Source organism: Miscanthus floridulus, chromosome 9 (assembly GCF_019320115.1).
Source record: "Miscanthus floridulus cultivar M001 chromosome 9, ASM1932011v1, whole genome shotgun sequence".
Lineage (NCBI taxonomy): Eukaryota > Viridiplantae > Streptophyta > Magnoliopsida > Poales > Poaceae > Miscanthus > Miscanthus floridulus.
In genome coordinates, this window is record NC_089588.1 from 29,400,353 (window position 1) to 29,413,455 (window position 13,103).

A 13,103-nucleotide genomic window follows, 5' to 3' on the forward strand; every position below is an offset into this window, starting at 1 on the left:
AACATTGTTTTAGTGTCCGGTCACTCCTTCGGTAGTAGGTTCACCTCCTATGAACTGACCGGACGCTGGACACCAGAGACCGGTGCAGCGTCCGGTCACTCCTTCTTCAGCAAATCTTCAAATTCCTTCACACTGCCTGTTCCCAATCAAGTCCCAATTCCAATAAGATCCAAATAAACACCAATTGGGACTGATGTGAGTGACCTCTCTCAAACCCTCAAATTTTTCAAAATATTTTTCCTTAGGCTATAATTCTTTTTAAGAAAATAGGCAATAAGAGGGCAATTTTAAAACAAACGACAAACAACAATCATGCATATGCAATGCAATACTTGAAAGTAAATCTAGTTGTTTGTCAAGTTTGATCCAAGGTTAAGCTTCTTCACACGCTTTTCGGCGGTTATCTTAACCATGTTAGACAAGCCCTATATGCATTATAAAGCATTAAATATGTTGTATAGTACAATGCAATGCAAGGGACAACACAAGCTCAATTTTTAGTGAAGTTGCTAAAATCAAGCACATTGAGTTCATTCCGCAATCTACAAAATATTGCCTCATCTAGCGGTTTAGTGAAGATATCCACCAATTGATCCTTGGTTCTTACACCTTCTAGTGATATATCATTTTTAGCAACATGATCTCTAAGAAAGTGATGACGGATATCTATGTGCTTGGTACGAGAGTGTTGAACCAGATTGTTTGCAAGTTTTACCGCACTTTCATTGTCGTACAAAAGAGGTACTTTATCTAGAACTACACCATAGTCTAGCAAAGTTTATTTCATGTAAAGTATTTGTGCACAACAAGCACCCGCAGCAATGTATTCCGCTTCGGCGGTGGACAAAGCCACACTATTTTATTTCTTGGAGGACCAAGATACAAGTGATCTACCAAGCAAATGGCACCCTCCGGATGTGCTTTTTCTACCAACTTTGCACCCGGCATAATCCAAATCGGAATAGCCAATTAATTCAAATCTAGCTCCTTTGGGATACCAAAGGCCAATGCTTGGTGTGTGCTTAAGATACCTAAGGATTCTTTTTACAGCATTTAAATGAGTTTCCTTAGGATTAGCTTGAAACCTAGCACATATACACACACTAAACATGATGTCGGGCCTAGATGCGGTCAAATATAACAAGCTACCAATCATAGAGCGGTAGAGAGTTTGATCAACCGGGTTACCTCCCTCATCTAGGTCGAGATGTCTATTGGTTGGCATTGGAGTCTTGATTGGCTTACATTCATCCATCTTGAATCTCTTAAGAAGATCATTAGTATATTTCTCTTGAGAGATGAAAATCCCTTCTCTCATTTGCTTGACTTGAAAACCAAGAAAGAATGTAAGCTCTCCAATCATTGACATCTCGAACTCCTTCAACATCAATTCACCAAATTCTTTGCATGAATCTTCATTTGATGATCCAAAGATAATATCATCAACATACACTTGACAAATGAAGATATGCCCATCAAGCTTCTTGGTGAATAGTGTGGTGTCGACCTTCCCAATGATGAAGCCCTTCTCAATGAGGAAGTCCCGAAGGCGCTCATACCAAGCTCTTGGGGCTTGCTTAAGACCATAAAGTGCCTTGGACAACCTATAAACATGATTAGGATATCTAGGGTCTTCAAACCCAGGAGGTTGATCAATATAGACTAGTTCATTTATAAAGCCATTTAAAAATGCACTTTTCATATCCATTTGATAAAGTTTTATTTCATGATGTGATGCATATGCAAGGAGGATATGGATGGCTTCTAATCTTGCAACCAGGGCAAAGGTCTCTCCAAAATCCAACCCTTCAACTTGAGAGAACCCCTTGGTAACTAGTCTTGCCTTGTTCCTCACAACAACACCTTAATCATCTTGCTTGTTTTGGAACACCGACTTTGTTCCAATGACTCTTGCACCTTTTGGCCGCTCTTCAAGAGTCCAAACTTTATTGCGAGTGAAGTTGTTCAAGTCTTCATGCATGGCATTTATCCAATTCGGATGTTGAAGAGCTTCTTCTACCTTAGTAGGCTTAAAGCAAGAGACAAAAGAGTGATGAGCAATAAATGAAGTAAGTTTTTGAGATCGAGTCATTACACCCTTTGATTGACTCCCTATGATGAGATCTTGTGGATAATCTTGAAGTAGGGGTGTATTTCTTCTATTGACCACTAGAGGGGGGGTTGTAGAGCATCAACATCTTGTGCTTGTACCACCATTTGTTCATGGGAGACATGAGTATCTTCATTTTCTACTCTCCCATCTTTTTCATCATCTTGTGGCACATTTGATGAAGAAGGTCAATCACTTGTACATCATCTTCATCATCTTTAGACTTGATGTCTCCAACCGGAATGTTCTTCATAGCCTCCCTCAATGGTTCATCACCTACATCATCAAGATTCTCATGTGCTCCTTGGGAGCCGCTAGATTCATCAAATTCCACATCATATGTTTCTTCAACCAAGCCGGTGGCATGATTAAATACTCTATATACTTTGGACTTTGATGAGTAACCAACAAGAAAACTAATATCACAATGTCTTTGAAACTTCCCTAGGTGTTGCCGCTTCTTGTAGATGTAGCATTTGCAACCAAACACCCTAAAGGAGACATCCGGCTTCTTCCCATTAAGCAACTAATAAGGTGTCTTGCCAAGGAACTTTTGAAGGAATAGGCGGTTGGATGCATAGCATGTGGTGTTGATTGCTTCCGCCCATAGAGCTTCGGGGGTGTTGTACTCATCAAGCATTGTTCTTGTAAGAGTGATCAATGTCCGGTTCTTCCTCTCAACTACACCATTTTGTTGAGGAGTATATGTTGCGGAGACTTCATGTTTGATTCCAACTTCATCACAATAAGCTTCTATGTTTGTGTTGTCAAACTCTTTCCCATTGTCACTTCTTATCTTCTTGAGCTTCACTTCAAATTCATTTTGTGCTCTCTTGGCAAATTTCTTGAAGCAAGATGCAACTTCAGATTTGTCATGAAGGAAGAATACCCATGTATACCTTGAATAATCATCAACAATCACAAGACAATAAAGATTTCCTCCCAAACTCTTGTATGATGTTGGTCCAAATAAATTCATATGAAGGAGTTCTAGCACTCTTGTGGATGACATAAAAGCTTTTGTTGGATGGGTATTTGCAACTTGCTTGCCGGCTTAACATGCACTACAAAGCTTGTCCTTCTCAAACTTCACATCCTTCAACCCTCTCACCAAATCATTCTTCATAAGCTTCTTGAGTGAGCTCATCCCAACATGAGCAAGTCTTCTATGCCATAGCCACCCAAGTGTTGTTTTGGTGAATATGCATGTCTTCAAGTTTGCATCTTCGGAGGTAAAGTCCACTAGATATAGGTTGTTGTATCTAAATCCTTTTAATATCACATGATCATCATCCTTCTTGGATACAACAACCTCCTTCTCGGTAAACAAGCATTGGAAGCCAAGATCACATAATTGTCCAATGGATAGCAAGTTAAAACTCAGTGAAGCAACATATAGCACATTGGAGATGGAATGATCATTTGATATTGCCACTTTGCCCAATCCTTTGACCTTGCCCTTTGAGTTATCTCCAAATGTGATTCTTTCTTGCCCATCTACTTCTTCATCTAGTGAGGTGAACATACGAGGATCACCAGTCATATGTTGTGTGCAACCACTATCAATAACCCAATGACTTCCACCGGTCTTGTAGTTCACCTACACAAGAGATCAAGCTTTAGGAACCCAAACTTGTTGAGGGCACTTCACCTTCTCAACAAGTGACTTTGCAACCCAAATTTTCTTAGGCCTATTCTTGTTGGGAGGTCCTAAGAACATGACTTTCATTTTCCCACTAGAATCCTTTCTAAGCATGTAGTAAGCATTGAAGGCAAAAGGTCTAGCATGCTTGGGCAAGGGTTGTGGTGGTGGAGTTTGGCACTCATGAGCAAAGTGGCCTTCTTGTCCACACTCAAAACATCTCTTTGGCTTTGGCTTTTGTTGTTGTTGAGCTTGAGCCTTCTTCTCTTTGTTTGCCATGTACCCAATGCCATTTCTATCCATCTTCATGATGGTGTTCATAAGTAGCTCACTTTGAAGATGCTTGCCTCTAGTGAACTTGCTCAATCCAATCTTGAGATGCTCTTTCTCCAACTTGAGCTTCTTGTTTTCTTCCATGAGAGCATCATTGTTCTTCTCTTCCTTGAGCTTCTTGTTTTCTTTTTTGAGCTTCTCATTTTCAAGAATCAAATCACCATCATGATCAAGAGTTTCTAGCACAATGGTGCTATGGCTTTTGATTTCTTCAAGATCTTTCTTGAGCTTTGCATTGTCATTCTTGAGCTTGACAAACTCATCATAATCATCAGCCTCAACCACTTGCTTGCCCTTGCTACTAGAACTTTGCTCAATGCTTTCAATGATCAAATCATCACATGATGTGGCTATATCAATCTTAACAACATTGTTAGTAGCATCATGTGGCTCATTGGATAAATATTCTTAAGCAATAACAAGATTATCATGATTAATCTTAAGTGTAGTATATTCTTCTTTTAGCTTGTTGTGGCTAGTGATGAGCTCTTTGTGCACCCACTCAAGTTTATCATGTTTGTCTTTAAGCTCTTTCTTAGAAGATTTGAGCTCCTTGAGTTTGAATGACATAGCATCATTTGCTTCTCTAAGCTCAACACTAGCCTTTTCCGCTATATCACATTTTGCTAAAAGTGAATCATTTTTGGCCTCTAGCTTTTCATTCTTAGCTCTAGTCTTTATAATGATGTTAGCGTATTGTTTGAGCAATCTAGCAAGATCATCATAAGAAGGTGACTCATATTCATCATCATCGCTATCGCTATCATCATTACTAGCATGTTCATCATCACTACTATCATCATCATTTGTTACCTTGCGTTCACCCTTAGCCATAAGGCATAGGTGTGTAGACGATGATGGTGGTGGTGGTGGTGAAGATGATGAAGAGTCAATAACAATAGCAGCCACCTTCTCATCGTCACTATCATCATCAGATGATCCACTAGATGAATCAATGTCCGTGAGCCAATCACCGACGATGTAAGCCTTTCCATTCTTCTTCTTCTTGTGGAAGTCCTTCTTCTTGCCATCTCTCTTCTTGTATGGCTTGTTCTTTTTCTTCTCATCTTCATCTTCATTGCTTGAGTCATCTTTCTTGCCCTTGTTCTTGTTCTTAAACTTGTCTTTCTTGGGCTTGGTGCATTGGTGTGCTAGATGACCAAGTTCTCCACAATTGTAGCAATCCATCTTGGAGATTAGCTTCCTTCTAGAGCTTGTGAAGAACTTCTTCTTGCCATCGAACTTGATGCCACTCTTGTTGAGCTTCTTTAGCATCTTGGCGGTTTTCTTCACCATGAGAGCAAGGCTTGCATCATCAAATTCATCATCACTTGAGCTCTCATACTCAAGCCTTGCTTTGCCCTTTCTTGGCTAGCTTTGAATGCTAAATCTTTTTCTTTCTTCTTTGTGGAGGATGAGCCATCTTGAGGTATGATGTGCATGTACATCTCATGAGCATTGATCTTTCCCATGATTTGTGTCGGTGTAGCGGTGGAAAGATCACCTTGATATAGCACGATCACAATATGCCCATATTTATCAATGGAGAGAACACTCAAGATCTTTCTTACAACATTGAATGGTTGCATTTGAGTGAGTCCAAGCCCATTGACTTCCTCTACAAGAACATTCAAGCGTGAATACATTTCGTTAGCATATTCTTTTGGAAGCATTTCAAAAGAGTTGAGCTTTTTCATGACAAGATAATAGCGTTCCTCATGCTCACTCTTGGTTCCCTCATGGAGCGCATAAACGTCCAACCATAGTGCATGGGTATCTTTGTGGTTCCTCACCGGATTAACACATCTTTGCAAAGGCCTCTAAAGATGGTGTTTCGAGCCTTTGCATTCCACTTCTCATAATTAACCTCATCGCCTTGTAGGTTAGTAGCATCCCAAGGTTTTGGGAAGCCTTGTGAGGTGGCTCTAAGTATACCAACATCTAGAGCCTCTAGATATGCCTCCATGTGAATTTTCCAATAAGCAAAGTCATCTCCCTCAAAGGTAGGAGGAGGTCCATCCCTATGAGACATCTTGCTCTAGACGGTTAAGCCTAAATATGTGAGCACGAGGCTCTGATACCAATTGAAAGGATCAAGATGCCCAAGAGGGGGGTGAATTGGTCTAATTCTAAATTTCTTTGCAATAATTAAGTCCTATGGTTAGCCCAATTAACTCCTTATGCCTAAAAAGTGTTTCTAATTGTTCTATCGCACAAAAGACTTGCAACCTAAGTTCCAATCCTACTCTAGCATGGCAATTCTAAGAATATAAAGACATGAATTGAATTGCACAAAGTAAACACTCAAAGTAAATAGAGAGGAAGGAACGCAGCGATGTTTTGCTGAGGTATCGGAGAGTCGCCACTCCCCACTAGTCCTCGTTAGAGCACCCACGCAAAGGTGTAGCTCCCCCTTGATCCACGCAAGGATCAAGTGCTCTCTATGGGTTGATTCTTCAACACTCCATCGCAGTGAATCACCCACAACCGCTCACAACTTGAGTTGGGTCACCCACAAGCTCCATCGGGTGATCACCAAACTCCCAATCACCACCAAGTTGTCTAGGTGATGGCGATCACCAAGAGTAACAAGCATGAACTCTCACTTGACCACGACAAGCCTAATGAGAACGTGGATGCACACTTTGCTACTCTTGATCCTCACTAATGAGGTCTTTCTTTGGATTCTCAAATCTCAATCGCCTCACTAGGACCCTGCGCTTCTTGGCACTCTCTAAGGTGTTTCTCAGCTGTTGGAATGAGCAAAAGTACCCCCACACACGAGTGGAGGTGGTATTTATAACACCGGCTGAAAAATGAACCATTATGTGCCTCTGCGGGGTGACCAGATGCTCTGGTCATGTTGACCGGACGCTCCGGTCAGTATACCCCAAACTCTAGTGATTACAGTGTGACCAGACGCTGGCCAGTGTCCGGTCAGCACTGACCGGACGCTTCCGGTCACTTGACCTCTCAGCGTCCGGTCAAACCAGACGCAATCACCTTGGTCAAATAAACTGACCAGACCCTAAGCCAGCGTCCGGTCACACCGGAGCCAGCGTCCGGTCAGTATTTGACCCTCCATTCACTTCCAACTCTCAAATATATGTGAATGAAGTTTGCTCCATTTGATCATAGGGCTGTTGTGGAGCTACCTAGTGCTAGTTTTAACAAGTGTGCACCACACCTAACTCACTAGACTCACCTAGGTCAAGCTATCCGTTCATACCCCCCTTAATAGTACGGCCAAAGGAAAAACAAAGTCCTAAACTACTCTAAGTGTCTCTCCAACTCCAATCGACACTTAGAACTAGTCCATCCTTAACCTTGTTGTCCATCCTTTGAAAACCGAAATGATTTCCATCGTAGGGGCATGACAACCATGATTGCCCAATCGATCTCCATTACCGTGACCTAACTCAATTGTTTCTACAAAACACACGTTAGTCACAGTAATCACGTATTGTCATTAATCACTGAAACCCAACAAGGGGCCTAGATGCTTTCAGTCAGCTAGCGTGTTCCTAAACATATTATTAATTGTGGCCATAGGTTCTGTGTTAACACCGGGTTCCTCATTAGCATCGTGGATGGCTACGTCAAGCATGTCCACATCATCATCGTTTCCCTACAGAACATTCACACCAACCTCGCCATGCATAGTCCATATCGTATAGTTTGGCATTAACCCCCTGGTAATCAAGTGCGATCGTATAGACTCAATTTGACGAAAGTTCCTATGATTCTTACAATCTTTGCATGGGCAGAAGACAGGGTTCTCATTTCCAGCATGGGCTTTGGCATTAGTGATAAACTGGCTGACGCCATGCATGTACCGCTTGTCCGTTCGGGATAGATGCATCCACTCTCGATCCATCTCTACAAAAAAAATACTGAGACAGTAATTACAAAGAATTAATAAGAAATCAAGCTTCATGAACAATAATTGTAGCTCGAAAGTACCATTTTTGGAAAACATTATTGTACACTAATTATCAAAAAATTGAAATTGGTAGCGCCGACCCTGTAAATTGAAAATCATAGTAAAAAACAATTATTGCATAATATTAAAGAACAACTATTCTACTCTACTTCTAAGAACTTATTATAGCATCACATACTAACAATGATGATCTTGACCACCATGGAATAATTAGCTAGGAATTTAAATGTGTTCATAGACACCAACCTTTTGGATGATGAATTCATCATAATTTGAGCCTTGCACAAATGTCCAATTGAAAAAGTACTCTCTAGAATGGAGAAAGAACTAGAATGAGAATCAAGCAATGTAGCCATCAAAACGAAGCTAATTAAGCAATAAAATCAAAGGAGTGGATGTTTGTTACTAACCTTAAAGCAAAAAAAATCAAGCCATTCTTCAAAATCCAAGCACTAGCTTCATGGTGAAGAGTAGCCACAACAATGGAGGGAAGGGTTCAAACGCGCGCCTCTATTCTCGGGATGGAAGAGAGGAGGAAGGAGAGGACGGCTGTAGCCTTTTTGTGTTGTAAGCTTATCACCATCGATTCTTGGCTAGAACCGACAATGATAGTGCCCAATCACTGTCGGCTCTTGGTCTTGAGGAGCTTGTTGTCAACGCACCTGACGTCGGGGATGTCGGACGAGCGCGCGACACCAACATCGTCGCACCAGGCGTAGAAGGCGCGGAGCGCGTCGATCTGCTTGGCGGTGCTGACGTAGGTCTCGAAGGCCTTGGCGTATTCAGGGTAGTCCATGTCGAAGAAGCGGTCGAGGAGGAGCGCGGGGACGAGCGTGATGTCCTCGTAGACTCTAAAGTTGTCCCTGAGCAGTGGGTGGAGCACGGCGCGCACTACGTGGCTGGCCCCGACAGAGCCCGCAAGGCGGCATGTGAGGAGGTGGTCCAGTAGGTGCTGTAGGTGGTGTGTGCGGCCTAGGAGCGCCTCCGTGTCCATGTCGGCCGCCGCCGCCGTCGCGCGTGTGCGGTGGTCCCCTGACACGATCGTCGGCGAAGCGCGGTGCGAGGAGGAGCAGGACGAGGAAGTGGACGCGATCAAGGAGGTAGGTGGTGTAGGCGCGGACGAAGGCGGAGTGGTCCCACGACGCCGTGTGCGCCTCGTCGCTGAAGTAGAGGAGTAGCGCGAGCACAGGCTCCCCCACGCAGCGGCCAGTGAGGGTGGGGTGGAGCAGCTCGTGGAGGAACCGCGTGCGGCCCTCTCCGTCGGCGTCCTCGGTAGGGTCAAGGTTGGTGGCGGGGGCGGCGAGGCGGTGTAGGAGCGTGAGGCACTTGGCGGCGATGACGTAGTCGCGGTTCCTGAAGAGGCGGTAGGCAATGGAGGCGACGTAGGCGGGCGCCGTGCCCATGGCGGACACGAGGCGGAGCACCTCCCACGCGTGGTGGTTGTCCGGGGTCGCGTCGTCGTGGGAGGTGGCGTGCACGAAGGCCACGTCGAGGTCTGGCGCCACGGCGCCCGTCACCCGCACAATGCCGATGGTCGCCTGGTCTTTGACTGCGCCCAGTGCCTTACGGATGGATATGGCAGCGGCCGGGCCGGGCGCTGGCCTCCTGTTGCTTCCGGTGCTCCTCTTGTTGGGGTCTTGGGGATGGGGAACGAGAGAGATAGAGAGGATACGGTGGAGGATTGGAGAGGGTATGAGTGGATAAGGGCTATTGTTGTTCTTTGATCTTACTGAGAAGGGTTTTGTTGTTTTTTTTATTTTTTTATTTTAGATATAACTAACAAAGTTAAAAGTAAGGGTAAACTGAGCCTTAGTAGTTACAAAGCAGAGGTAAATTCACAACGATGATAAAAACGAGGGTAAAATCATAAGTGGACATCAAAATAGGAGCGAGAACACAATATTCCTATATGAATATATGCACCTGTATAGGTGCAGGGCTAGTACCCTCTTGAGAGCCCCACTCTCCTGAGAGGCCTTTTGGAAGGCAGGAATTTCACATGATTTTGTACAAGGATTTTCACAAGAGTTAAGTTCATTTCTACAGGAAAAACGTAGCCCTTGTTTAGTTCACACCTCAAAACTTTACATCCGGTCACATCGAATGTTTGACACATGCATGGAGTATTAAATATAGACTAAAAAATAACTAATTGTACATATTGCGACTAATTTGCAAGATGAATCTTTTAAGCCTAATTAGTCCATGATTTGGCAATAAAGTGCTACAGTAGCACATGTGCTAATGACGGATTAATTAGACTTAATAAATTCATCTCACGGTTTACTGACGGATTCTGTAATTTGTTTTTTTTATTAGTATCTAAACACCATATGCGACACCTAATTTGACACCCAAAACTTTACGCCACAGAACTAAACAAGGGCGTAGGAAACAAGAAAATTTTCTATGGTCCAAAGGGGGCCTTACAGTTCACTACTTCAGTCTGTTACTACTCTTTTTTTTTTTATAGAAGATCCGTTTGTTTAGCGATCGACTCACTCTTTCAGCTGCAACTGTATGCTGTGGCCGGAGGAGAAGAGCCAACGGTTTACTGTAGCGAAATACTTGGAATTAACACTAGAAACAGTCAAACAGCTGCAGCTAGCAGGCTGAATTAATTACTTTCAGTCTATTCGCTTATTGGTTTTAGCCAGCCCAAATCAACTCGTCAACAACATTTTTCTCTCGTAATAAATCAGCACCAGCCCCGTCTATCTCGCGTGAGCAGACGGCGGGTCTGTTTAGGCCGGCGCCGCGTGACGTGTGCTGCGATGGGGGCTCGGAACCTGTTTGGGCCTCAGGCGCAGGCCTCTCTCTCTGTGGGGTCCGCCTCGCCTGGCCTGGCGCGAAGCCGTCGCCGTTGGCTCCGCCGGTCCCAGGCTCCCAGCACCCCACCCGTGACCGTGATTCCACGTCGAGCCCACCGTTAACGAACTGTCCCCAGGCGGCGGCAGAGGTAAAGCGGACGCGAGATTCCGGTCCACACCACACGTGGGTGGGTGGGTCTTCCGGCCGTTGCGGGAGAGTGGGGGCCAGGCCGCTCAGGTCAGCTCACGCACGCCACACGGGTGGATGCAAAACAGCGCGGCTCGTGCTGCGCCACGTCGTTGAGACGCGCATTACTGGCAGCACGGCCTCAACGGACAGCAAGCGTAACCAATCAGAGACTACTCGTATATATATAACTACATCTCTTATCATGCGCAGACCACACGAAACCGTGCTGTCGCTGGCGGACAGTTGGATGGGATTGGATGGGGCCTCCGCCATATCAGGAACAGAGCCTGTCGCGATTACGCCGGCCCCATAACTACGCCTTGTTCAATTCGTTTATAAGATTTTTTTTTAACTAACGAATAGTATTTTTCTCTCACAACAAATCAGTCAATAGTACTTTCAGCTATGTCTTATCGGTCAAGTGAATAGGGCTTGTTTAATCCACATCCACACACTCTCTCCCTCTTCAAATCTACTATTTTGTTTATTACTCCTATTTTTAATGAATGTTTTTCAAATCTATGGCTCCAAAATAATATATTATGAAAATATATTTCGTAATTAATCTAGTGATATTTATTTGATATCCTAAAATTAATATTTTTTGTATAATTGATTGAACGTAGGATACTAAACCATGATACTGTCCTAGAATTATATTATTTTGTCAACAGAGAGAATATAATTAGGACTACCGAGACAAGATGTAAACCAGAAAACCGAGAGAGAGGTGACAGGTAACGATTGTTTTTAGAGGCCCATGTCTCCTTCGTTTGCCTTCCGACGAGACACGAGAGGTGTCCGTCCCTTTCACTGTGAATTGTCCGGTACTCTTTCCGTCTCTAAATAAAATTTTATATATGATTTAAATTTTTTCTCAAATTAAAGTTCACTTATAGGTATCCATCCGTAGACGTACTGTACGTAACAGCAGTAGCACGTCCCTGCTGCCAGCGAGTGGGGCCAAGAAAAATAAAAAAAAAAGTCATAAAAAAAGAAAAGGAAACATTTTGTAATTTCATACAGTGTATTGGTTTTCGTGTGGGATGGAGAGAGTACTACACAAAAGACTATGGAGAGGGGGACGAAAATATCAACCGCCATCTCCCAAAGTCCAAACAGATGCGTCGTGGATTTTTTTTTATTTTTAACATTTTTAAACTATTTTTAAATTTGACACTGTTTATTTTTTATTTTTCAATTTAACACTTTTGGCCACGCCTTTTACCATGGCGCGTGTTAGAAATTTAGACAATTTCATTATCAGTTTAATCCAGAAAAATAATATCAGTAGGTTTGTAACGACATATATGTGCATGTGTATATTTCTTATGAACACTACAGCATGCAAAGATGATATACTGGTGAATACAGTAAAAACATAAAGTACAGAAATCACAGAGATTGGACTGTATCCAGCGGAGGGTCCCATGCCGAGGGCATCAGAGGCTCCATTCACACTGGTTGACATAATGCGTTGCTCGAAGTCGCGGACCATAGTCGATGCAGAAAGATGTTCGCAGTGCAGTCCCACGAACGGATCACCAGGAAGAAGAAGCCCAGACGTTCCATAGGCAATCACCGAGAAGAAGATGTACGTGGATGAGCAGTCGCGGATCGCTCCCCAAAAACCTAATCGCCGCGCACCCCGTGCAAGGTTCTCTGGCGGACGAGGGTTCCGGATGCACCTACTCTCCCGCTACTCCGTGCGTGCAGAGGTACGAAACGGGAAGAGAAAATTTTCTATTTAGCCTCGAAAATAATGCTACTTTCCTATTTGACACTGAAATTGAAAATCTTTCCTATATGTCCTCAACTCGAGTTTTTATTTCCTATTTGACATTGCCGTCAGTTCCGTGAGCAACTACCGTTAGCTGCTGACGTGGCACGATGCCGTGGCATGTGGCAGCATGCATGCGGGCATGCACGGCCACCACCGGGCGGGTACGCCACATGCATGCGCGCGCCAGCGCCAGCGCTAGAGCCAGGCAGGCACGGGCAGGGAAAGGGGCCGGACTGCCGGAGCAGGCGTGCGCGCGCGCGCCCGTACGCGTCGCGTGCATGCGCAGGGGGAG

General features: G+C 44.0%; 1 pseudogene; it reads right to left on the bottom strand.

Moving 5' to 3' along the window:
* Nucleotides 1-8,647: 8,647 nt before the first annotated feature.
* LOC136479558 (probable clathrin assembly protein At4g32285) lies at nucleotides 8,648-12,526 on the bottom strand (annotated as a pseudogene).
* Between the last annotated feature and the right edge of the window lie 577 nt (nucleotides 12,527-13,103).